The sequence below is a fragment of the Heterodontus francisci genome, chromosome 23 (genome assembly GCF_036365525.1).
Source record: "Heterodontus francisci isolate sHetFra1 chromosome 23, sHetFra1.hap1, whole genome shotgun sequence".
Lineage (NCBI taxonomy): Eukaryota > Metazoa > Chordata > Chondrichthyes > Heterodontiformes > Heterodontidae > Heterodontus > Heterodontus francisci.
The window spans coordinates 74,154,186-74,181,494 of record NC_090393.1 but is presented as its reverse complement, the minus strand read 5'-3'; positions in this window follow the sequence as shown (position 1 = coordinate 74,181,494).

Sequence of the window (27,309 nt, the reverse complement as noted above, 5' to 3'; positions counted from 1 at the left end):
TGGGCAGTCAGTCACCCTGGAAACAGGTTATTCAGTTACCCCGGAAACAGGGTGATCAGTTACCCCGGAAACAGGGCAGTCAGTTCCCCTGGAAACAGGGCAGTCAATTACCCTGGAAACAGGGCAGTCAGTTATCCTGGAAACAGGGCAGTTAGTTATCCCGGAAACAGGGTTTTAAGTTACCCTGGAAACTGGGCGGTCAGTTACCCCGGAAACAGGGCAGTCAGTTATCCTGGAAACAGGGTGATCATTTACACTGGAAAGTGGGCAGTCAGTTACCCTGGAAACAGGGCAGTCAGTTATCCAGGAAACAGGGTGATAAGTTACCCTGGAAACTGGGCGGTCAGTTACCCCGGAAACAGGGCAGTCAGTTATCCTGGAAACAGGGTGATCATTTACACTGGAAATTGGGCAGTCAGTTACCCTGGAAACAGGGCAGTCAGTTATCCAGGAAACAGGGCAGACAGTTATCCTGGAAATAGGGCGGTCCGTTACCCCGGAAATAGGGCGGTCAGTTGTCCTGGAAACAGGGCGGTCAGTTACCCCGGAAACAGGGCAGTCAGTTATCCTTGAAACAGGGCAGTCAGTTATCCTGGAAACAGGGTGATCAGTTACCCTGGAAACTGGGCAGTCAGTTACCCTGGAAACAGGGTGATCAGTTACCCTGGAAACTGGGCAGTCAGTTACCCTGGAAACAGGGCATTCAGTTACCCTGGAAATTGGGCGGTCAGTTACCCTGGAAACAGGGCAGTCAGTTATCCCGGAAACAGGGTTATCAGTTACCCTGGAAACAGGGCAGTCAGTTATCCCGGAAACAGGGCAGTCAGTTATCCCGGAAATAGGGTGATCAGTTACCCTGGAAACTGGGCAATCAGTTCCCCTGGAAACAGGGCAGTCAGTTACCCCGGAAACAGAGTAGTCAGTTACCCTGGAAACAGGGCAGTCAGTTATCCCGGAAACAGGGTGATCAGTTACCCTCGAAACAGGGCAGTCAGTTAGCCTGGAAACAGGGCAGTCAGTTATCCCGGAAACAGGGCAGTCAGTTATCCCGGAAACAGGGCAGTCAGTTACCCTGGAAACAGGGCAGTCAGTTATCCCGGAAGAAGTGTGATCAGTTACCCTGGAAACTGGGCAGTCAGTTACCCTGGAAACAGGGCAGTCAGTTACTCCGGAAACAGGGCAGTCAGTTACCCTGGAAACTGGGCAGTCAGTTACCCTGGAAACAGGGGAGTCAGTTATCCCGGAAACAGGTTGATCAGTTACCCTGGAAACAGGGCCGTCAGTTATCCCGAAAACAGGGCAGTCAGTTATCCCGGAAAAAGGGTGATCAGTTACCCTGGAAACTGGGCAGTCAGTTACCCTGGAAACAGGGCAGTCAGTTACCCCGGAAGCAGGGCAGTCATTTACCCAGGAAACAGGGCAGTCAGTTCCCCCGGAAACTGGGCAGTCAGTTACCCTGGAAACAGGGCAGTCAGTGACCCTGGAAACTGGTTAGTCAGTTACCCCGGAAACAGGGTGATCAGTTACCCCGGAAACAGGGCAGGCAGTTCCCCTGGAAAGAGGGCAGTCAGTTACCCTGGAAACAGGACAGTCAGTTAACCTGGAAATAGGGCAGTCAGTTATCCTTGAAACAGGGCAGTCCGTTACCCCGGAAATAGGTAGGTCAGTTATCCTGGAAATAGGGCGGTCAGTTACCCCGGAAACAGGGAGATCAGTTACCCCGGAAACAGGGCAGTCAGTTAACCTGGAAACAGGGGAGTCAGTTACCCTGGAAACAGGGTGGTCAGTGACCCGTGAAACAGGGTGGTCAGTTACACCGGAAACAAGGTGATCAGTTATCCTGGAAACAGGGCGGTCAGTTGCCCCGGAAACAGGGTGATCAGTTATCCTGGAAACAGGGCAGTCAGGTAGCCTGGAAACAGGGCAGTCAGTTACCCCGGAAACAGGGCAGTCAGTTATCCCGGAAACAGGGTGATCACTTACCCTGGAAACAGGGCAGTCAGTTACCCCGGAAACAGGGCAGTCAGTTACCCTGGAAACAGGGCAGTCAGTTATCCCGGAAACAGGGCAGTCAGTTACCCTGGAAACTGGGCAGTCAGTTACTCTGGAAACAGGGCAGTCAGTCATCCCGGAAACAGGGTTATCAGTTACCCTGGAAACAGGGCAGTCCGTTACCCCGGAAACAGGGCAGTCAGTTACCCTGGAAACTGGGCAGTCAGTTACCCTGGAAACAGGGCAGTCAGTTATCTCGGAAACAGGGTTATCAGTTACCCTGGAAACAGGGCAGTCAGTTATCCCGGAAACAGGGCAGTCAGTTATCCCGGAAATAGGGTGATCAGTTACCCTGGAAACTGGGCAATCAGTTCCCCTGGAAACAGGGCAGTCAGTTATCCCGGAAACAGGGCAGTCAGTTATCCCGGAAACAGGGTGATCAGTTACCCTGGAAACAAGACAGTCAGTTACCCCGGAAACTGGGCAGTCAGTCACCCTGGAAAAAGGGCAGTCAGTTATCCCGGAAGCAGGGTGATCAGTTATCCAGTCAACAGGGCAGTCAGTTATCCTGGAAACAGGGCAGTCAGTTATCCCGGAAACAGGGCAGTCAGTTATCCCGGAAACAGGGTGATCAGTTACCCTGGAAACAGGGCAGTCAGTTACCCCGGAAACAGGGCAGTCAGTTACCCTGGAAAAAGGGCAGTCAGTTATCCCGGAAACAGGGCAGTCAGTTACCCTGGAAAAAGGGTATTCAGTTACTCTGGAAACTGGGCAGTCAGTTACCCTGGAAACAGGGCAGTCAGTTACCCTGGAAACTGGGCAGTCAGTTATCCCGGAAACAGGGTTATCAGATACCCTGGAAACAGGGCAGTCAGTTATCCCGGAAACAGAGCAGTCAGTTACTTGGAAACAGGGCAGTCAGTTACCCTGGAAACAGGGAAGTCAGTTACCCCGAAACTGGGCAGTCAGTCACCCTGGAAACAGGTTAGTCAGTTACCCCGGAAACAGGGTGATCAGTTACCCCGGAAACAGGGCAGTCATTTACCCAGGAAACAGGGCAGTCAGTTACCCCGGAAACTGGGCAGTCAGTTACCCTGGAAACAGGGCAGTCAGTGACCCTGGAAACTGGTTAGTCAGTTACCCCGGAAACAGGGTGATCAGTTACCCCGGAAACAAGGCAGGCAGTTCCCCTGGAAAGAGGGCAGTCAGTTACCCTGGAAACAGGGCAGTCAGTTAACCTGGAAATAGGGCAGTCAGTTATCCTTGAAACAGGGCAGTCCGTTACCCCGGAAATAGGTAGGTCAGTTATCCTGGAAATAGGGCGGTCAGTTACCCCGGAAACAGGGAGATCAGTTACCCCGGAAACAGGGCAGTCAGTTACCCTGGAAACAGGGGAGTCAGTTAACCTGGAAACAGGGCAGTCAGTTATCCCGGAAACAGGGTGATCAGTTACCCTGGAAACAGGGCAGTCAGTTACCCTGGAAACAGGGTAGTCAGTTACTCCGGAAACAGGGCAGTCAGTTACCCTGGAAACTGGGCAGTCAGTTACCCTGGAAACAGGGGAGTCAGTTATCCCGGAAACAGGTTGATCAGTTACCCTGGAAACAGGGCCGTCAGTTATCCCGAAAACAGGGCAGTCAGTTATCCCGGAAAAAGGGTGATCAGTTACCCTGGAAACTGGGCAGTCAGTTACCCTGGAAACAGGGCAGTCAGTTACCCCGGAAGCAGGGCAGTCATTTACCCAGGAAACAGGGCAGTCAGTTCCCCCGGAAACTGGGCAGTCAGTTACCCTGGAAACAGGGCAGTCAGTGACCCTGGAAACTGGTTAGTCAGTTACCCCGGAAACAGGGTGATCAGTTACCCCGGAAACAGGGCAGGCAGTTCCCCTGGAAAGAGGGCAGTCAGTTACCCTGGAAACAGGACAGTCAGTTAACCTGGAAATAGGGCAGTCAGTTATCCTTGAAACAGGGCAGTCCGTTACCCCGGAAATAGGTAGGTCAGTTATCCTGGAAATAGGGCGGTCAGTTACCCCGGAAACAGGGAGATCAGTTACCCCGGAAACAGGGCAGTCAGTTAACCTGGAAACAGGGGAGTCAGTTACCCTGGAAACAGGGTGGTCAGTGACCCGTGAAACAGGGTGGTCAGTTACACCGGAAACAAGGTGATCAGTTATCCTGGAAACAGGGCGGTCAGTTGCCCCGGAAACAGGGTGATCAGTTATCCTGGAAACAGGGCAGTCAGGTAGCCTGGAAACAGGGCAGTCAGTTACCCCGGAAACAGGGCAGTCAGTTATCCCGGAAACAGGGTGATCACTTACCCTGGAAACAGGGCAGTCAGTTACCCCGGAAACAGGGCAGTCAGTTACCCTGGAAACAGGGCAGTCAGTTATCCCGGAAACAGGGCAGTCAGTTACCCTGGAAACTGGGCAGTCAGTTACTCTGGAAACAGGGCAGTCAGTCATCCCGGAAACAGGGTTATCAGTTACCCTGGAAACAGGGCAGTCCGTTACCCCGGAAACAGGGCAGTCAGTTACCCTGGAAACTGGGCAGTCAGTTACCCTGGAAACAGGGCAGTCAGTTATCCCGGAAACAGGGTTATCAGTTACCCTGGAAACAGGGCAGTCAGTTATCCCGGAAACAGGGCAGTCAGTTATCCCGGAAATAGGGTGATCAGTTACCCTGGAAACTGGGCAATCAGTTCCCCTGGAAACAGGGCAGTCAGTTATCCCGGAAACAGGGCAGTCAGTTATCCCGGAAACAGGGTGATCAGTTACCCTGGAAACAAGACAGTCAGTTACCCCGGAAACTGGGCAGTCAGTCACCCTGGAAAAAGGGCAGTCAGTTATCCCGGAAGCAGGGTGATCAGTTATCCAGTCAACAGGGCAGTCAGTTATCCTGGAAACAGGGCAGTCAGTTATCCCGGAAACAGGGCAGTCAGTTATCCCGGAAACAGGGTGATCAGTTACCCTGGAAACAGGGCAGTCAGTTACCCTGGAAAAAGGGCAGTCAGTTATCCCGGAAACAGGGCAGTCAGTTACCCTGGAAAAAGGGTATTCAGTTACTCTGGAAACTGGGCAGTCAGTTACCCTGGAAACAGGGCAGTCAGTTACCCTGGAAACTGGGCAGTCAGTTATCCCGGAAACAGGGTTATCAGATACCCTGGAAACAGGGCAGTCAGTTATCCCGGAAACAGAGCAGTCAGTTACTTGGAAACAGGGCAGTCAGTTACCCTGGAAACAGGGAAGTCAGTTACCCCGAAACTGGGCAGTCAGTCACCCTGGAAACAGGTTAGTCAGTTACCCCGGGAACAGGGTGATCAGTTACCCCGGAAACAGGGCAGTCATTTACCCAGGAAACAGGGCAGTCAGTTACCCCGGAAACTGGGCAGTCAGTTACCCTGGAAACAGGGCAGTCAGTGACCCTGGAAACTGGTTAGTCAGTTACCCCGGAAACAGGGTGATCAGTTACCCCGGAAACAAGGCAGGCAGTTCCCCTGGAAAGAGGGCAGTCAGTTACCCTGGAAACAGGGCAGTCAGTTAACCTGGAAATAGGGCAGTCAGTTATCCTTGAAACAGGGCAGTCCGTTACCCCGGAAATAGGTAGGTCAGTTATCCTGGAAATAGGGCGGTCAGTTACCCCGGAAACAGGGAGATCAGTTACCCCGGAAACAGGGCAGTCAGTTACCCTGGAAACAGGGGAGTCAGTTAACCTGGAAACAGGGCAGTCAGTTATCCCGGAAACAGGGTGATCAGTTACCCTGGAAACAGGGCAGTCAGTTACCCTGGAAACAGGGTGGTCAGTGACCCGGGAAACAGGGTGGTCAGTTACACCGGAAACAAGGTGATCAGTTATCCTGGAAACAGGGCGGTCAGTTACCCCGGAAATAGGGCGATCAGTTATCCTGGAAACAGGGCAGTCAGGTAGCCTGGAAACAGGGCAGTCAGTTACCCCGGAAACAGGGCAGTCAGTTATCCCGGAAACAGGGTGATCACTGACCCTGGCAACAGGGCAGTCAGTTACCCCGGAAACAGGGCAGTCAGTTACCCTGGAAAGAGGGCAGTCTGTTACCCCGGAAACAGGGTGATCAGATATCCTGGAAACAGGGCGGTCAGTTACCCCGGAAACAGGGCAGTCAGTTACCCCGGAAACAGGGTGATCAGTTATCCTGGAAACAGGGCAGTCAGTTAGCCTGGAAACAGGGCAGTCAGTTATCCCGGAAACAGGGAGATCAGTTACCCTGAAACAGGTCTTTCAGTTATCCTGGAAACAGGGTGGTCAGTGACCCTGGAAACAGGGTGGTCAGTTACCCCGGAAACAGGGTGATCAGATATCCTGGAAACAGGGCGGTCAGTTACCCCGGAAACAGGGCAGTCAGTTACCCCGGAAACAGGGTGATCAGTTATCCTGGAAACAGGGCAGTCAGTTAGCCTGGAAACAGGGCAGTCAGTTATCCCGGAAACAGGGCAGTCAGTTATCCCGGAAACAGGGTGATCAGTTACCCTGGAAACAAGACAGTCAGTTACCCCGGAAACTGGGCAGTCAGTCACCCTGGAAAAAGGGCAGTCAGTTATCCCGGAAGCAGGGTGATCAGTTATCCAGTCAACAGGGCAGTCAGTTATCCTGGAAACAGGGCAGTCAGTTATCCCGGAAACAGGGCAGTCAGTTATCCCGGAAACAGGGTGATCAGTTACCCTGGAAACAGGGCAGTCAGTTACCCCGGAAACAGGGCAGTCAGTTACCCTGGAAAAAGGGCAGTCAGTTATCCCGGAAACAGGGCAGTCAGTTACCCTGGAAAAAGGGTATTCAGTTACTCTGGAAACTGGGCAGTCAGTTACCCTGGAAACAGGGCAGTCAGTTACCCTGGAAACTGGGCAGTCAGTTATCCCGGAAACAGGGTTATCAGATACCCTGGAAACAGGGCAGTCAGTTATCCCGGAAACAGAGCAGTCAGTTACTTGGAAACAGGGCAGTCAGTTACCCTGGAAACAGGGAAGTCAGTTACCCCGAAACTGGGCAGTCAGTCACCCTGGAAACAGGTTAGTCAGTTACCCCGGAAACAGGGTGATCAGTTACCCCGGAAACAGGGCAGTCATTTACCCAGGAAACAGGGCAGTCAGTTACCCCGGAAACTGGGCAGTCAGTTACCCTGGAAACAGGGCAGTCAGTGACCCTGGAAACTGGTTAGTCAGTTACCCCGGAAACAGGGTGATCAGTTACCCCGGAAACAAGGCAGGCAGTTCCCCTGGAAAGAGGGCAGTCAGTTACCCTGGAAACAGGGCAGTCAGTTAACCTGGAAATAGGGCAGTCAGTTATCCTTGAAACAGGGCAGTCCGTTACCCCGGAAATAGGTAGGTCAGTTATCCTGGAAATAGGGCGGTCAGTTACCCCGGAAACAGGGAGATCAGTTACCCCGGAAACAGGGCAGTCAGTTACCCTGGAAACAGGGGAGTCAGTTAACCTGGAAACAGGGCAGTCAGTTATCCCGGAAACAGGGTGATCAGTTACCCTGGAAACAGGGCAGTCAGTTACCCTGGAAACAGGGTGGTCAGTGACCCGGGAAACAGGGTGGTCAGTTACACCGGAAACAAGGTGATCAGTTATCCTGGAAACAGGGCGGTCAGTTACCCCGGAAATAGGGCGATCAGTTATCCTGGAAACAGGGCAGTCAGGTAGCCTGGAAACAGGGCAGTCAGTTACCCCGGAAACAGGGCAGTCAGTTATCCCGGAAACAGGGTGATCACTGACCCTGGCAACAGGGCAGTCAGTTACCCCGGAAACAGGGCAGTCAGTTACCCTGGAAACTGGGCAATCAGTTACCCTGGAAACAGGGTGATCAGTTACCCTGGAAACTGGGCAGTCAGTTACCCTGGAAACAGGGCAGTCAGTTCTCCCGGAAACAGGGCAGTCAGTTATCCCGGAAACAGGAAGATCAGTTACCCCGGAAACAGGGCAGTCAGTTACCCCGGAAACAGGGTGATCAGTTACCCTGGAAACTGGGCAGTCAGTTACCCTGGAAACAGGGTGATCAGTTACCCTGGAAACAGGGCAGTCAGTTACCCCGGAAACAGGGCAGACAGTCACCCTGGAAAAAGGGCAGTCAGTTATCCCGGAAGAAGGGTGATCAGTTATCCAGGAAACAGGGCAGTCAGTTACCCAGGAAACAGGGCAGTCAGTTACTCCGGAAACAGGGCAGTCAGTTACCCTGGAAACTGGGCAGTCAGTTACCCTGGAAACAGGGGAGTCAGTTATCCCGGAAACAGGGTGATCAGTTACCCTGGAAACAGGGCCGTCAGTTATCCCGAAAACAGGGCAGTCAGTTATCCCGGAAAAAGGGTGATCAGTTACCCTGGAAACTGGGCAGTCAGTTACCCTGGAAACAGGGCAGTCAGTTACCCCGGAAGCAGGGCAGTCATTTACCCAGGAAACAGGGTAGTCAGTTACCCCGGAAACTGGGCAGTCAGTTACCCTGGAAACAGGGCAGTCAGTGACCCTGGAAACTGGTTAGTCAGTTACCCCGGAAAAAGGGTGATCAGTTACCCCGGAAACAGGGCAGGCAGTTCCCCTGGAAAGAGGGCAGTCAGTTACCCTGGAAACAGGGCAGTCAGTTAACCTGGAAATAGGGCAGTCAGTTATCCTTGAAACAGGGCAGTCCGTTACCCGGGAAATAGGTAGGTAAGTTATCCTGGAAATAGGGCGGTCAGTTACCCCGGAAACAGGGAGATCAGTTACCCCGGAAACAGGGCAGTCAGTTACCCTGGTAACAGGGGAGTCAGTTACCCTGGAAACAGGGTGGTCAGTGACCCGGGAAACAGGGTGGTCAGTTACACCGGAAACAAGGTGATCAGTTATCCTGGAAACAGGGCGGTCAGTTACCCCGGAAACAGGGTGATCAGTTATCCTGGAAACAGGGCAGTCAGTCAGCCTGGAAACAGGGCAGTCAGTTACCCCGGAAACAGGGCAGTCAGTTATCCCGGAAACAGGGTGATCACTTACCCTGGAAACAGGGCAGTCAGTTACCCCGGAAACAGGGCAGTCAGTTACCCTGGAAACAGGGGAGTCAGTTAACCTGGAAACAGGGCAGTCAGTTATCCCGGAAACAGGGTGATCAGTTACCCTGGAAACAGGGCAGTCAGTTACCCTGGAAACAGGGTGGTCAGTTACCCTGGAAACTGGGCAGTCAGTTATCCCGGAAACAGGGTTATCAGATACCCTGGAAACAGGGCAGTCAGTTATCCCGGAAACAGAGCAGTCAGTTACTTGGAAACAGGGCAGTCAGTTACCCTGGAAACAGGGAAGTCAGTTACCCCGAAACTGGGCAGTCAGTCACCCTGGAAACAGGTTAGTCAGTTACCCCGGAAACAGGGTGATCAGTTACCCCGGAAACAGGGCAGTCATTTACCCAGGAAACAGGGCAGTCAGTTACCCCGGAAACTGGGCAGTCAGTTACCCTGGAAACAGGGCAGTCAGTGACCCTGGAAACTGGTTAGTCAGTTACCCCGGAAACAGGGTGATCAGTTACCCCGGAAACAAGGCAGGCAGTTCCCCTGGAAAGAGGGCAGTCAGTTACCCTGGAAACAGGGCAGTCAGTTAACCTGGAAATAGGGCAGTCAGTTATCCTTGAAACAGGGCAGTCCGTTACCCCGGAAATAGGTAGGTCAGTTATCCTGGAAATAGGGCGGTCAGTTACCCCGGAAACAGGGAGATCAGTTACCCCGGAAACAGGGCAGTCAGTTACCCTGGAAACAGGGGAGTCAGTTAACCTGGAAATAGGGCAGTCAGTTATCCCGGAAACAGGGTGATCAGTTACCCTGGAAACAGGGCAGTCAGTTACCCTGGAAACAGGGTGGTCAGTGACCCGGGAAACAGGGTGGTCAGTTACACCGGAAACAAGGTGATCAGTTATCCTGGAAACAGGGCGGTCAGTTACCCCGGAAATAGGGCGATCAGTTATCCTGGAAACAGGGCAGTCAGGTAGCCTGGAAACAGGGCAGTCAGTTACCCCGGAAACAGGGCAGTCAGTTATCCCGGAAACAGGGTGATCACTGACCCTGGCAACAGGGCAGTCAGTTACCCCGGAAACAGGGCAGTCAGTTACCCTGGAAACTGGGCAGTCAGTTACCCTGGAAACAGGGAGATCAGTTACCCTGGAAACTGGGCAGTCAGTTACCCTGGAAACAGGGCAGTCAGTTCTCCCGGAAACAGGGCAGTCAGTTATCCCGGAAACAGGGAGATCAGTTACCCCGGAAACAGGGCAGTCAGTTACCCCGGAAACAGGGTGATCAGTTACCCTGGAAACTGGGCAGTCAGTTACCCTGGAAACAGGGTGATCAGTTACCCTGGAAACAGGGCAGTCAGTTACCCCGGAAACAGGGCAGTCAGTTACCCTGGAAACTGGGCAGTCAGTTACCCTGGAAACAGGGGAGTCAGTTATCCCGGAAGAAGGGTGATCAGTTATCCAGTAAACAGGGCAGTCAGTTACCCTGGAAACAGGGCAGTCAGTTACTCCGGAAACAGGGCAGTCAGTTACCCTGGAAACTGGGCAGTCAGTTACCCTGGAAACAGGGGAGTCAGTTATCCCGGAAACAGGGTGATCAGTTACCCTGGAAACAGGGCCGTCAGTTATCCCGAAAACAGGGCAGTCAGTTATCCCGGAAAAAGGGTGATCAGTTACCCTGGAAACTGGGCAGTCAGTTACCCTGGAAACAGGGCAGTCAGTTACCCCAGAAGCAGGGCAGTCATTTACCCAGGAAACAGGGTAGTCAGTTACCCCGGAAACTGGGCAGTCAGTTACCCTGGAAACAGGGCAGTCAGTGACCCTGGAAACTGGTTAGTCAGTTACCCCGGAAAAAGGGTGATTAGTTACCCCGGAAACAGGGCAGGCAGTTCCCCTGGAAAGAGGGCAGTCAGTTACTCTGGAAACAGGGCAGTCAGTTAACCTGGAAATAGGGCAGTCAGTTATCCTTGAAACAGGGCAGTCCGTTACCCGGGAAATAGGTAGGTAAGTTATCCTGGAAATAGGGCGGTCAGTTACCCCGGAAACAGGGAGATCAGTTACCCCGGAAACAGGGCAGTCAGTTACCCTGGTAACAGGGGAGTCAGTTACCCTGGAAAAAGGGTGGTCAGTGACCCGGGAAACAGGGTGATCAGTTATCCTGGAAAAAGGGCAGTCAGTTAGCCTGGAAACAGGGCAGTCAGTTACCCCGGAAACAGGGTGATCACTTACCCTGGAAACAGGGCGGTCAGTTATCCTGGAAACAGGGCGATCAGTTACCCCGGAAACAGGGTGATCAGTTATCCTGGAAACAGGGCAGTCAGTTAGCCTGGAAACAGGGCAGTCAGTTACCCCGGAAACAGGGCAGTCAGTTATCCCGGAAACAGGGTGATCACTTACCCTGGAAACAGGGCAGTCAGTTACCCCGGAAACAGGGCAGTCAGTTACCCTGGAAACAGGGCAGTCAGTTATCCCGGAAACAGGGCAGTCACTTACCCTGGAAACTGGGCAGTCAGTTACTCTGGAAACAGGGCAGTCAGTCATCCCGGAAACAGGGTTATCAGTTACCCTGGAAACAGGGCAGTCCGTTACCCCGGAAACAGGGCAGTCAGTTACCCTGGAAACTGGGCAGTCAGTTACCCTGGTAACAGGGCAGTCAGTGATCCCGGAAACAGGGTTATCAGTTACCCTGGAAACAGGGCAGTCAGTTATCCCGGAAACAGGGCAGTCAGTTATCCCGGAAATAGGGTGATCAGTTACCCTGGAAACTGGGCAATCAGTTCCCCTGGAAACAGGGCAGTCAGTTACCCCGGAAAGAGTGCAGTCAGTTACCCTGGAAACAGGGCAGTCAGTTATCCCGGAAACAGGGCAGTCATTTACCCTCGAAAAAGGGTATTCAGTTACTCTGGAAACTGGGCAGTCAGTTACCCTGGAAACAGGGCAGTCAGTTACCACCGAAACAGGGCAGTCAGTTACCCTGGAAACTGGGCAGTCAGTTACCCTGGAAACAGGGCAGTCAGTTATCCCGGAAACAGGGTTATCAGATACCCTGGAAACAGGGCAGTCAGTTATCCCGGAAACAGAGCAGTCAGTTACTTGGAAACAGGGCAGTCAGTTACCCTGGAAACAGGGAAGTCAGTTACCCCGGAAACTGGGCAGTCAGTCACCCTGGAAACAGGTTAGTCAGTTACCCCTGGAAACAGGGTGATCAGTTACCTCTAAAACTGGGCGGTCAGTTCCCCTGGAAACAGGGCAGTCAGTTACCACCGAAACAGGGCAGTCAGTTACCCTGGAAACTGGGCAGTCAATTACCCTGGAAACAGGGCAGTTAGTTATCCCGGAAACAGGGTGATAAGTTACCCTGGAAACTGGGCAGTCAGTTACCCTGGAAACAGGGCGGTCAGATACCCCGGAAACCGGGCAGTCAGTTATCCTGGAAACAGGGTGATCAGTTACACTGGAAAGTGGGCAGTCAGTTACCCTGGAAACAGGGCAGTCAGTTATCCTGGAAATAGGGCGGTCCGTTACCCCGGAAATAGGGCGGTCAGTTGTCCTGGAAACAGGGCGGTCAGTTACCCCGGAAACAGGGAGATCAGTTACTCCAGAAACAGGGCGGTCAGTTAACCTGGAAACAGGGCGGACAGTTATCCAGTTTACAGGGCAGTCAGTTATCCCGCAAACAGGGCAGTCAGTTATCCTGGAAACAGGGCAGTCAGTTCTCCCGGAAACAGGGCAGTCAGTTATCCCGCAAACAGGGTGATCAGTTACCCTGGAAACAGGGCAGTCAGTTATCCCAGAAACAGGGTGATCAGTTACCCTGGAAACAGGGCAGTCAGTTACCCTGGAAATAGGGTGGTCAGTTACCCTGGAAACTGGGCAGTCAGTTACCCTGGAAACAGGGTGATCATTTACCCTGGAAACTGGGCAGTCAGTTACCCTGGAAACAGGGCAGTCAGTTCTCCCGGAAACAGGGCAGTCAGTTATCCCGGAAACAGGGAGATCAGTTACCCTGAAACAGGTCTTTCAGTTATCCTGGAAACAGGGTGATCAGTGACCCTGGAAACAGGGTGGTCAGTTACCCCGGAAACAGGGTGATCAGATATCCTGGAAACAGGGCGGTCAGTTACCCCGGAAACAGGGCAGTCAGTTACCCCGGAAACAGGGTGATCAGTTATCCTGGAAACAGGGCAGTCAGTTAGCCTGGAAACAGGGCAGTCAGTTATCCCGGAAACAGGGCAGTCAGTTATCCCGGAAACAGGGTGATCAGTTACCCTGGAAACAAGACAGTCAGTTACCCCGGAAACAGGGCAGTCAGTCACCCTGGAAAAAGGGCAGTCAGTTATCCCGGAAGCAGGGTGATCAGTTATCCAGTCAACAGGGCAGTCAGTTATCCTGGAAACAGGGCAGTCAGTTATCCCGGAAACAGGGCAGTCAGTTATCCCGGAAACAGGGTGATCAGTTACCCTGGAAACAGGGCAGTCAGTTACCCCGGAAACAGGGCAGTCAGTTACCCTGGAAACAGGGCAGTCAGTTATCCCGGAAACAGGGCAGTCAGTTACCCTGGAAACTGGGCAGTCAGTTACTCTGGAAACAGGGCAGTCAGTCATCCCGGAAACAGGGTTATCAGTTACCCTGGAAACAGGGCAGTCAGTTACCCCGGAAACAGGGCAGTCAGTTACACTGGAAACTGGGCAGTCAGTTACCCTGGAAACAGGGCAGTCAGTTATCCCGGAAACAGGGTGATCAGTTACCCTGGAAACAGGGAAGTCAGTTATCCCGGAAACAGGGCAGTCAGTTATCCCGGAAATGGGGTGATCAGTTACCCTGGAAACTGGGCAATCAGTTCCCCTGGAAACAGGGCAGTCAGTTACCCCGGAAACAGTGCAGTCAGTTACCCTGGAAACAGGGCAGTCAGTTATCCCGGAAACAGGGCAGTCATTTACCCTTGAAAAAGTGTATTCATGTACTCTGGAAACTGGGCAGTCAGTTACCCTGGAAACAGGGCAGTCAGTTACCACCGAAACAGGGCAGTCAGTTACCCTGGAAACTGGGCAGTCAGTTACCCTGGAAACAGGGCAGTCAGTTATCCCGGAAACAGGGTTATCAGATACCCTGGAAACAGGGCAGTCAGTTATCCCGGAAACAGAGCAGTCAGTTACTTGGAAACAGGGCAGTCAGTTACCCTGGAAACAGGGAAGTCAGTTACCCCGAAACTGGGCAGTCAGTCACCCTGGAAACAGGTTAGTCAGTTACCCCGGAAACAGGGTGATCAGTTACCCCGGAAACAGGGCAGTCATTTACCCAGGAAACAGGGCAGTCAGTTACCCCGGAAACTGGGCAGTCAGTTACCCTGGAAACAGGGCAGTCAGTGACCCTGGAAACTGGTTAGTCAGTTACCCCGGAAACAGGGTGATCAGTTACCCCGGAAACAGGGCAGGCAGTTCCCCTGGAAAGAGGGCAGTCAGTTACCCTGGAAACAGGGCAGTCAGTTAACCTGGAAATAGGGCAGTCAGTTATCCTTGAAACAGGGCAGTCCGTTACCCCGGAAATAGGTAGGTCAGTTATCCTGGAAATAGGGCGGTCAGTTACCCCGGAAACAGGGAGATCAGTTACCCTGGAAACAGGGTGGTCAGTGACCCGGGAAACAGGGTGGTCAGTTACACCGGAAACAAGGTGATCAGGTATCCTGGAAACAGGGCGGTCAGTTACCCCGGAAACAGGGTGATCAGTTATCCTGGAAACAGGGCAGTCAGGTAGCCTGGAAACAGGGCAGTCAGTTACCCCGGAAACAGGGCAGTCAGTTATCCCGGAAACAGGGTGATCACTGACCCTGGCAACAGGGCAGTCAGTTACCCCGGAAACAGGGCAGTCAGTTACCCTGGAAACTGGGCAGTCAGTTACCCTGGAAACAGGGTGATCAGTTACCCTGGAAACTGGGCAGTCAGTTACCCTGGAAACAGGGCAGTCAGTTCTCCCGGAAACAGGGCAGTCAGTTATCCCGGAAACAGGGAGATCAGTTACCCTGAAACAGGGCTTTCAGTTATCCTGGAAACAGGGTGGTCAGTGACCCTGGAAACAGGGTGGTCAGTTAACCCGGAAACAGGGTGATCAGATATCCTGGAAACAGGGCGGTCAGTTACCCCGGAAACAGGGCAGTCAGTTACCCCGGTAACAGGGGAGTCAGTTATCCCGGAAACAGGGTGATCAGTTACCCTGGAAACAAGGCAGTCAGTTAGCCTGGAAACAGGGCAGTCAGTTATCCCGGAAACAGGGGAGTCAGTTATCCCGGAAACAGGGTGATCAGTTACCCTGGAAACAAGGCAGTCAGTTACCCCGGAAACAGGGCAGTCAGTCACCCTGGAAAAAGGGCAGTCAGTTATCCCGGAAGCAGGGTGATCAGTTCCCCTGGATACTGGGCAGTCAGTTACCCTGGAAACTGGGCAGTCAGTTAACCCGGAAACAGGGCAGTCAGTTATCCCGGAAAAAGGGTGATCAGTTACCCCGTAAACTGGGCAGTCAGTTACCCTGGAAAGAGGGCAGTCAGTTACCCCGGAAACAGGGTGATCAGATATCCTGGAAACAGGGCGGTCAGTTACCCCGGAAACAGGGTGATCAGTTATCCTGGAAACAGGGCAGTCAGTTACCCCGGAAACAGGGCAGTCAGTTACCCTGGAAACAGGGCAGTCAGTTATCCCGGAAACAGGGCAGTCAGTTACCCTGGAAACTGGGCAGTCAGTTACTCTGGAAACAGGGCAGTCAGTCATCCCGGAAACAGGGTTATCAGTTACCCTGGAAACAGGGCAGTCAGTTACCCCGGAAACAGGGCAGTCAGTTACCCTGGAAACTGGGCAGTCAGTTACCCTGGAAACAGGGCAGTCAGATATCCCGGAAACAGGGTTATCAGTTACCCTGGAAACAGGGCAGTCCGTTACCCCGGAAACAGGGCAGTCAGTTACCCTGGAAACTGGGCAGTCAGTTACCCTGGTAACAGGGCAGTCAGTGATCCCGGAAACAGGGTTATCAGTTACCCTGGAAACAGGGCAGTCAGTTATCCCGGAAACAGGGCAGTCAGATATCCCGGAAATAGGGTGATCAGTTACCCTGGAAACTGGGCAATCATTTCCCCTGGAAACAGGGCAGTCAGTTACCCCGGAAAGAGTGCAGTCAGTTACCCAGGAAACAGGGCAGTCAGTTATCCCGGAAACAGGGCAGTCATTTACCCTCGAAAAAGGGTATTCAGTTACTCTGGAAACTGGGCAGACAGTTACCCTGGAAACAGGGCAGTCAGTTACCACCGAAACAGGGCAGTCAGTTACCCTGGAAACTGGGCAGTCAGTTACCCTGGAAACAGGGCAGTCAGTTATCCCGGAAACAGGGTTATCAGATACCCTGGAAACAGGGCAGTCAGTTATCCCGGAAACAGAGCAGTCAGTTACTTGGAAACAGGGCAGTCAGTTACCCTGGAAACAGGGAAGTCAGTTACCCCGGAAACTGGGCAGTCAGTCACCCTGGAAACAGGTTAGTCAGTTACCCCTGGAAACAGGGTGATCAGTTACCTCTAAAACTGGGCGGTCAGTTCCCCTGGAAACAGGGCAGTCAATTACCCTGGAAACAGGGCAGTCAGTTATCCTGGAAACAGGGCAGTTAGTTATCCCGGAAACAGGGTGATAAGTTACCCTGGAAACTGGGCAGTCAGTTACCCTGGAAACAGGGCGGTCAGTTACCCCGGAAATCGGGCAGTCAGTTATCCTGGAAACAGGGTGATCAGTTACACTGGAAAGTGGGCAGTCAGTTACCCTGGAAACAGGGCAGTCAGTTATCCTGGAAATAGGGCGGTCCGTTACCCCGGAAATAGGGTGGTCAGTTGTCCTGGAAACAGGGCGGTCAGTTACCCCGGAAACAGGGAGATCAGTTACTCCAGAAACAGGGCGGTCAGTTAACCTGGAAACAGGGCGGACAGCTTTCCAGTTTACAGGGCAGTCAGTTATCCCGCAAACAGGGCAGGCAGTTATCCTGGAAACAGGGCAGTCAGTTCTCCCGGAAACAGGGCAGTCAGTTATCCCGCAAACAGGGTGATCAGTTACCCTGGAAACAGGGCAGTCAGTTATCCCAGAAACAGGGTGATCAGTTACCCTGGAAACAGGGCAGTCAGTTACCCTGGAAACAGGGTGGTCAGTTACCCTGGAAACTGGGCAGTCAGTTACCCTGGAAACAGGGTGATCATTTACCCTGGAAACTGGGCAGTCAGTTACCCTGGAAACAGGCAGTCAGTTCTCCCGGAAACAGGGCAGTCAGTTATCCCGCAAACAGGGAGATCAGTTACCCTGAAACAGGTCTTTCAGTTATCCTGGAAACAGGGTGGTCAGTGACCCTGGAAACAGGGTGGTCAGTTACCCCGGAAACAGGGTGATCAGATATCCTGGAAACAGGGCGGTCAGTTACCCCGGAAACAGGGCAGTCAGTTACCCCGGAAACAGGGTGATCAGTTATCCTGGAAACAGGGCAGTCAGTTAGCCTGGAAACAGGGCAGTCAGTTATCCCGGAAACAGGGCAGTCAGTTATCCCGGAAACAGGGTGATCAGTTACCCTGGAAACAAGACAGTCAGTTACCCCGGAAACAGGGCAGTCAGTCACCCTGGAAAAAGGGCAGTCAGTTATCCCGGAAGCAGGGTGATCAGTTATCCAGTCAACAGGGCAGTCAGTTATCCTGGAAACAGGGCAGTCAGTTATCCCGGAAACAGGGCAGTCAGTTATCCCGGAAACAGGGTGATCAGTTACCCTGGAAACAGGGCAGTCAGTTACCCCGGAAACAGGGCAGTCAGTTACCCTGGAAACAGGGCAGTCAGTTATCCCGGAAACAGGGCAGTCAGTTACCCTGGAAACTGGGCAGTCAGTTACTCTGGAAACAGGGCAGTCAGTCATCCCGGAAACAGGGTTATCAGTTACCCTGGAAACAGGGCAGTCAGTTACCCCGGAAACAGGGCAGTCAGTTACCCTGGAAACTGGGCAGTCAGTTACCCTGGAAACAGGGCAGTCAGTTATCCCGGAAACAGGGTGATCAGTTACCCTGGAAACAGGGCAGTCAGTTATCCCGGAAACAGGGCAGTCAGTTATCCCGGAAATGGGGTGATCAGTTACCCTGGAAACTGGGCAATCAGTTCCCCTGGAAACAGGGCAGTCAGTTACCCCGGAAACAGTGCAGTCAGTTACCCTGGAAACAGGGCAGTCAGTTATCCCGGAAACAGGGCAGTCATTTACCCTTGAAAAAGTGTATTCATGTACTCTGGAAACTGGGCAGTCAGTTACCCTGGAAACAGGGCAGTCAGTTACCACCGAAACAGGGCAGTCAGTTACCCTGGAAACTGGGCAGTCAGTTACCCTGGAAACAGGGCAGTCAGTTATCCCGGAAACAGGGTTATCAGATACCCTGGAAACAGGGCAGTCAGTTATCCCGGAAACAGAGCAGTCAGTTACTTGGAAACAGGGCAGTCAGTTACCCTGGAAACAGGGAAGTCAGTTACCCCGAAACTGGGCAGTCAGTCACCCTGGAAACAGGTTAGTCAGTTACCCCGGAAACAGGGTGATCAGTTACCCCGGAAACAGGGCAGTCATTTACCCAGGAAACAGGGCAGTCAGTTACCCCGGAAACTGGGCAGTCAGTTACCCTGGAAACAGGGCAGTCAGTGACCCTGGAAACTGGTTAGTCAGTTACCCCGGAAACAGGGTGATCAGTTACCCCGGAAACAGGGCAGGCAGTTCCCCTGGAAAGAGGGCAGTCAGTTACCCTGGAAACAGGGCAGTCAGTTAACCTGGAAATAGGGCAGTCAGTTATCCTTGAAACAGGGCAGTCCGTTACCCCGGAAATAGGTAGGTCAGTTATCCTGGAAATAGGGCGGTCAGTTACCCCGGAAACAGGGAGATCAGTTACCCTGGAAACAGGGTGGTCAGTGACCCGGGAAACAGGGTGGTCAGTTACACCGGAAACAAGGTGATCAGTTATCCTGGAAACAGGGCGGTCAGTTACCCCGGAAACAGGGTGATCAGTTATCCTGGAAACAGGGCAGTCAGGTAGCCTGGAAACAGGGCAGTCAGTTACCCCGGAAACAGGGCAGTCAGTTATCCCGGAAACAGGGTGATCACTGACCCTGGCAACAGGGCAGTCAGTTACCCCGGAAACAGGGCAGTCAGTTACCCTGGAAACTGGGCAGTCAGTTACCCTGGAAACAGGGTGATCAGTTACCCTGGAAACTGGGCAGTCAGTTACCCTGGAAACAGGGCAGTCAGTTCTCCCGGAAACAGGGCAGTCAGTTATCCCGGAAACAGGGAGATCAGTTACCCTGAAACAGGGTGATCAGATATCCTGGAAACAGGGCAGTCAGTTAGCCATGAAACAGGGCAGTCAGTTATCCCGGAAACAGGGCAGTCAGTTATCCCGGAAACAGGGTGATCAGTTACCCTGGAAACAAGACAGTCAGTTACCCCGGAAACAGGGCAGTCAGTCACCCTGGAAAAAGGGCAGTCAGTTATCCCGGAAGCAGGGTGATCAGTTATCCAGTCAACAGGGCAGTCAGTTATCCTGGAAACAGGGCAGTCAGTTATCCCGGAAACAGGGCAGTCAGTTATCCCGGAAACAGGGTGATCAGTTACCCTGGAAACAGGGCAGTCAGTTACCCCGGAAACAGGGCAGTCAGTTACCCTGGAAACAGGGCAGTCAGTTATCCCGGAAACAGGGCAGTCAGTTACCCTGGAAACTGGGCAGTCAGTTACTCTGGAAACAGGGCAGTCAGTCATCCCGGAAACAGGGTTATCAGTTACCCTGGAAACAGGGCAGTCAGTTACCCCGGAAACAGGGCAGTCAGTTACCCTGGAAACTGGGCAGTCAGTTACCCTGGAAACAGGGCAGTCAGTTATCCCGGAAACAGGGTGATCAGTTACCCTGGAAACAGGGCAGTCAGTTATCCCGGAAACAGGGCAGTCAGTTATCCCGGAAATGGGGTGATCAGTTACCCTGGAAACTGGGCAATCAGTTCCCCTGGAAACAGGGCAGTCAGTTACCCCGGAAACAGTGCAGTCAGTTACCCTGGAAACAGGGCAGTCAGTTATCCCGGAAACAGGGCAGTCATTTACCCTTGAAAAAGTGTATTCATGTACTCTGGAAACTGGGCAGTCAGTTACCCTGGAAACAGGGCAGTCAGTTACCACCGAAACAGGGCAGTCAGTTACCCTGGAAACTGGGCAGTCAGTTACCCTGGAAACAGGGCAGTCAGTTATCCCGGAAACAGGGTTATCAGATACCCTGGAAACAGGGCAGTCAGTTATCCCGGAAACAGAGCAGTCAGTTACTTGGAAACAGGGCAGTCAGTTACCCTGGAAACAGGGAAGTCAGTTACCCCGAAACTGGGCAGTCAGTCACCCTGGAAACAGGTTAGTCAGTTACCCCGGAAACAGGGTGATCAGTTACCCCGGAAACAGGGCAGTCATTTACCCAGGAAACAGGGCAGTCAGTTACCCCGGAAACTGGGCAGTCAGTTACCCTGGAAACAGGGCAGTCAGTGACCCTGGAAACTGGTTAGTCAGTTACCCCGGAAACAGGGTGATCAGTTACCCCGGAAACAGGGCAGGCAGTTCCCCTGGAAAGAGGGCAGTCAGTTACCCTGGAAACAGGGCAGTCAGTTAACCTGGAAATAGGGCAGTCAGTTATCCTTGAAACAGGGCAGTCCGTTACCCCGGAAATAGGTAGGTCAGTTATCCTGGAAATAGGGCGGTCAGTTACCCCGGAAACAGGGAGATCAGTTACCCTGGAAACAGGGTGGTCAGTGACCCGGGAAACAGGGTGGTCAGTTACACCGGAAACAAGGTGATCAGTTATCCTGGAAACAGGGCGGTCAGTTACCCCGGAAACAGGGTGATCAGTTATCCTGGAAACAGGGCAGTCAGGTAGCCTGGAAACAGGGCAGTCAGTTACCCCGGAAACAGGGCAGTCAGTTATCCCGGAAACAGGGTGATCACTGACCCTGGCAACAGGGCAGTCAGTTACCCCGGAAACAGGGCAGTCAGTTACCCTGGAAACTGGGCAGTCAGTTACCCTGGAAACAGGGTGATCAGTTACCCTGGAAACTGGGCAGTCAGTTACCCTGGAAACAGGGCAGTCAGTTCTCCCGGAAACAGGGCAGTCAGTTATCCCGGAAACAGGGAGATCAGTTACCCTGAAACAGGGTGATCAGATATCCTGGAAACAGGGCGGTCAGTTACCCTGGAAACAGGGCAGTCAGTTACCCCGGAAACAGGGTGATCAGTTATCCTGGAAACAGGGCAGTCAGTTAGCCTGGAAACAGGGCAGTCAGTTATCCCAGAAACAGGGCAGTCAGTTATCCCGGAAACAGGGTGATCAGTTACCCTGGAAACAACGCAGTCAGTTACCCCGGAAACAGGGCAGTCAGTCACCCTGGAAAAAGGGCAGTCAGTTATCCCGGAAGCAGGGTGATCAGTTCCCCTGGATACTGGGCAGTCAGTTACCCTGGAAACAGGGCAGACAGATACCCCGGAAACTGGGCAGTCAGTTACCCTGGAAACTGGGCAGTCAGTTAACCCGGAAACAGGGCAGTCAGTTATCCCGGAAAAAGGGTGATCAGTTACCCCGTAAACTGGGCAGTCAGTTACCCTGGAAAGAGGGCAGTCAGTTACCCCGGAAACCGGGTGATCAGATATCCTGGAAACAGGGCGGTCAGTTACCCCGGAAACATGGCAGTCAGTTACCCCGGAAACAGGGTGATCAGTTATCCTGGAAACAGGGCAGTCAGTTAGCCTGGAAACAGGGCAGTCAGTTATCCCGGAAACAGGGCAGTCAGTTATCCCGGAAACAGGGAGATCAGTTACCCTGAAACAGGTCTTTCAGTTATCCTGGAAACAGGGTGGTCAGTGACCCTGGAAACAGGGTGGTCAGTTACCCCGGAAACAGGGTGATCAGATATCCTGGAAACAGGGCGGTCAGTTACCCCGGAAACAGGGCAGTCAGTTACCCCGGAAACAGGGTGATCAGTTATCCTGGAAACAGGGCAGTCAGTTAGCCTGGAAACAGGGCAGTCAGTTATCCCGGAAACAGGGCAGTCAGTTATCCCGGAAACAGGGTGATCAGTTACCCTGGAAACAAGACAGTCAGTTACCCCGGAAACAGGGCAGTCAGTCACCCTGGAAAAAGGGCAGTCAGTTATCCCGGAAGCAGGGTGATCAGTTATCCAGTCAACAGGGCAGTCAGTTATCCTGGAAACAGGGCAGTCAGTTATCCCGGAAACAGGGCAGTCAGTTATCCCGGAAACAGGGTGATCAGTTACCCTGGAAACAGGGCAGTCAGTTACCCCGGAAACAGGGCAGTCAGTTACCCTGGAAACAGGGCAGTCAGTTATCCCGGAAACAGGGCAGTCAGTTACCCTGGAAACTGGGCAGTCAGTTACTCTGGAAACAGGGCAGTCAGTCATCCCGGAAACAGGGTTATCAGTTACCCTGGAAACAGGGCAGTCAGTTACCCCGGAAACAGGGCAGTGAGTTACCCTGGAAACTGGGCAGTCAGTTACCCTGGAAACAGGGCAGTCAGTTATCCCGGAAACAGGGTGATCAGTTACCCTGGAAACAGGGCAGTCAGTTACCCCGGAAACAGGGCGTTCAGTTACCCTGGAAAATGATTAGTCAGTTACCCCGGAAACAGGGTGTTCATTTATCCTGGAAACAGGGCAGTCAGTTAGCCTGGAAACAGGGCAGTCAGTTATCCCGGAAATGGGGTGATCAGTTACCCTGGAAACTGGGCAATCAGTTCCCCTGGAAACAGGGTGATCAGTTACCCTGGAAACAGGGCAGTCAGTTACCCCGGAAACAGGGCAGACAGTCACCCTGGAAAAAGGGCAGTCAGTTATCCCGGAAGAAGGGTGATCAGTTATCCAGTAAACAGGGCAGTCAGTTACCCTGGAAACAGGCAGTCAGTTACTCCGGAAACAGGGCAGTCAGTTACCCTGGAAACTGGGCAGTCAGTTACCCTGGAAACAGGGGAGTCAGTTATCCCGGAAACAGGGTGATCAGTTACCCTGGAAACAGGACCGTCAGTTATCCCGAAAACAGGGCAGTCAGTTATCCCGGAAAAAGGGTGATCAGTTACCCTGGAAACTGGGCAGTCAGTTACCCTGGAAACAGGGCAGTCAGTTACCCCGGAAGCAGGGCAGTCATTTACCCAGGAAACAGGGCAGTCAGTTACCCCGGAAACTGGGCAGTCAGTTCCCCTGGAAACAGGGCAGTCAGTGACCCTGGAAACTGGTTAGTCAGTTACCCCGGAAAAAGGGTGATCAGTTACCCCGGAAACAGGGCAGGCAGTTCCCCTGGAAAGAGGGCAGTCAGTTACCCTGGAAACAGGGCAGTCAGTTAACCTGGAAATAGGGCAGTCAGTTATCCTTGAAACAGGGCAGTCCGTTACCCGGGAAATAGGTAGGTAAGTTATCCTGGAAATAGGGCGGTCAGTTACCCCGGAAACAGGGAGATCAGTTACCCCGGAAACAGGGCAGTCAGCTACCCTGGTAACAGGGGAGTCAGTTACCCTGGAAACAGGGTGGTCAGTGACCCGGGAAACAGGGTGGTCAGTTACACCGGAAACAAGGTGATCAGTTATCCTGGAAACAGGGCGGTCAGTTACCCCGGAAACAGGGCAGTCAGTTACCCTGGAAACAGGGCAGTCAGTTATCCCGGAAACAGGGTGATCACTTACCCTGGAAACAGGGCAGTCAGTTACCCCGGAAACAGGGCAGTCAGTTACCCTGGAAACAGGGCAGTCAGTTATCCCGGAAACAGGGCAGTCAGTTACCCTGGAAACTGGGCGGTCAGTTACTCTGGAAACAGGGCAGTCAGTCATCCCGGAAACAGGGTTATCAGTTACCCTGGAAACAGGGCAGTCCGTTACCCCGGAAACAGGGCAGTCAGTTACCCTGGAAACTGGGCAGTCAGTTACCCTGGTAACAGGGCAGTCAGTGATCCCGGAAACAGGGTTATCAGTTACCCTGGAAACAGGGCAGTCAGTTATCCCGGAAACAGGGCAGTCAGTTATCCCGGAAATAGGGTGATCAGTTACCCTGGAAACTGGGCAATCAGTTCCCCTGGAAACAGGGCAGTCAGTTACCCCGGAAAGAGTGCAGTCAGTTACCCTGGAAACAGGGCAGTCAGTTATCCCGGAAACAGGGCAGTCATTTACCCTGGAAAAAGGGTATTCAGTTACTCTGGAAACTGGGCAGTCAGTTACCCTGGAAACAGGGCAGTCAGTTACCACCGAAACAGGGCAGTCAGTTACCCTGGAAACTGGGCAGTCAGTTACCCTGGAAACAGGGCAGTCAGTTATCCCGGAAACAGGGTTATCAGATACCCTGGAAACAGGGCAGTCAGTTATCCCGGAAACAGAGCAGTCAGTTACTTGGAAACAGGGCAGTCAGTTACCCTGGAAACAGGGAAGTCAGTTACCCCGGAAACTGGGCAGTCAGTCACCCTGGAAACAGGTTAGTCATTACCCCTGGAAACAGGGTGATCAGTTACCTCTAAAACTGGGCGGTCAGTTCCCCTGGAAACAGGGCAGTCAATTACCCTGGAAACAGGGCAGTCAGTTATCCTGGAAACAGGGCAGTTAGTTATCCCGGAAACAGGGTGATAAGTTACCCTGGAAACTGGGCAGTCAGTTACCCTGGAAACAGGGCGGTCAGTTACCCCGGAAACCGGGCAGTCAGTTATCCTGGAAATAGGGCGGTCCGTTACCCCGGAAATAGGGCGGTCAGTTGTCCTGGAAACAGGGCAGTCAGTTACCCTGGAAACAGGGCAGTCAGTTACCCCGGAAGCAGGGCAGTCATTTACCCAGGAAACAGGGCAGTCAGTTACCCCGGAAACTGGGCAGTCAGTTCCCCTGGAAACAGGGCAGTCAGTGACCCTGGAAACTGGTTAGTCAGTTACCCCGGAAAAAGGGTGATCAGTTACCCCGGAAACAGGGCAGGCAGTTCCCCTGGAAAGAGGGCAGTCAGTTACCCTGGAAACAGGGCAGTCAGTTAACCTGGAAATAGGGCAGTCAGTTATCCTTGAAACAGGGCAGTCCGTTACCCGGGAAATAGGTAGGTAAGTTATCCTGGAAATAGGGCGGTCAGTTACCCCGGAAACAGGGAGATCAGTTACCCCGGAAACAGGGCAGTCAGCTACCCTGGTAACAGGGGAGTCAGTTACCCTGGAAACAGGGTGGTCAGTGACCCGGGAAACAGGGTGGTCAGTTACACCGGAAACAAGGTGATCAGTTATCCTGGAAACAGGGCGGTCAGTTACCCCGGAAACAGGGCAGTCAGTTACCCCGGAAACAGGGCAGTCAGTTATCCCGGAAACAGGGTGATCACTTACCCTGGAAACAGGGCAGTCAGTTACCCCGGAAACAGGGCAGTCAGTTACCCTGGAAACAGGGCAGTCAGTTATCCCGGAAACAGGGCAGTCAGTTACCCTGGAAACTGGGCAGTCAGTTACTCTGGAAACAGGGCAGTCAGTCATCCCGGAAACAGGGTTATCAGTTACCCTGGAAACAGGGCAGTCCGTTACCCCGGAAACAGGGCAGTCAGTTACCCTGGAAACTGGGCAGTCAGTTACCCTGGTAACAGGGCAGTCAGTGATCCCGGAAACAGGGTTATCAGTTACCCTGGAAACAGGGCAGTCAGTTATCCCGGAAACAGGGCAGTCAGTTATCCCGGAAATAGGGTGATCAGTTACCCTGGAAACTGGGCAATCAGTTCCCCTGGAAACAGGGCAGTCAGTTACCCCGGAAAGAGTGCAGTCAGTTACCCTGGAAACAGGGCAGTCAGTTATCCCGGAAACAGGGCAGTCATTTACCCTGGAAAAAGGGTATTCAGTTACTCTGGAAACTGGGCAGTCAGTTACCCTGGAAACAGGGCAGTCAGTTACCACCGAAACAGGGCAGTCAGTTACCCTGGAAACTGGGCAGTCAGTTACCCTGGAAACAGGGCAGTCAGTTATCCCGGAAACAGGGTTATCAGATACCCTGGAAACAGGGCAGTCAGTTATCCCGGAAACAGAGCAGTCAGTTACTTGGAAACAGGGCAGTCAGTTACCCTGGAAACAGGGAAGTCAGTTACCCCGGAAACTGGGCAGTCAGTCACCCTGGAAACAGGTTAGTCATTACCCCTGGAAACAGGGTGATCAGTTACCTCTAAAACTGGGCGGTCAGTTCCCCTGGAAACAGGGCAGTCAATTACCCTGGAAACAGGGCAGTCAGTTATCCTGGAAACAGGGCAGTTAGTTATCCCGGAAACAGGGTGATAAGTTACCCTGGAAACTGGGCAGTCAGTTACCCTGGAAACAGGGCGGTCAGTTACCCCGGAAACCGGGCAGTCAGTTATCCTGGAAATAGGGCGGTCCGTTACCCCGGAAATAGGGCGGTCAGTTGTCCTGGAAACAGGGCGGTCAGTTACCCCGGAAACAGGGAGATCAGTTACTCCAGAAACAGGGCGGTCAGTTAACCTGGAAACAGGGCGGACAGTTATCCAGTAAACAGGGCAGTCAGTTATCCCGCAAACAGGGCAGTCAGTTATCCTGGAAACAGGGCAGTCAGTTCTCCCGGAAACAGGGCAGTCAGTTATCCCGCAAACAGGGTGATCAGTTACCCTGCAAACAGGGCAGTCAGTTATCCCAGAAACAGGGTGATCAGTTACCCTGGAAACAGGGCAGTCAGTTACCCTGGAAACAGGGTGGTCAGTTACCCTGGAAACTGGGCAGTCAGTTACCCTGGAAACAGGGTGATCATTTACCCTGGAAACTGGGCAGTCAGTTAACCTGGAAACAGGGCAGTCAGTTCTCCCGGAAACAGGGCAGTCAGTTATCCCGGAAACAGGGAGATCAGTTACCCTGAAACAGGTCTTTCAGTTATCCTGGAAACAGGGTGGTCAGTGACCCTGGAAACAGGGTGGTCAGTTACCCCGGAAACAGGGTGATCAGATATCCTGGAAACAGGGCGGTCAGTTACCCCGGAAACAGGGCAGTCAGTTACCCCGGAAACAGGGTGATCAGTTATCCTGGAAAATAGGGCAGTCAGTTAGCCTGGAAACAGGGCAGTCAGTTATCCCGGAAACAGGGCAGTCAGTTATCCCGGAAACAGGGTGATCAGTTACCCTGGAAACAAGACAGTCAGTTACCCCGGAAACAGGGCAGTCAGTCACCCTGGAAAAAGGGCAGTCAGTTATCCCGGAAGCAGGGTGATCAGTTATCCAGTCAACAGGGCAGTCAGTTATCCTGGAAACAGGGCAGTCAGTTATCCCGGAA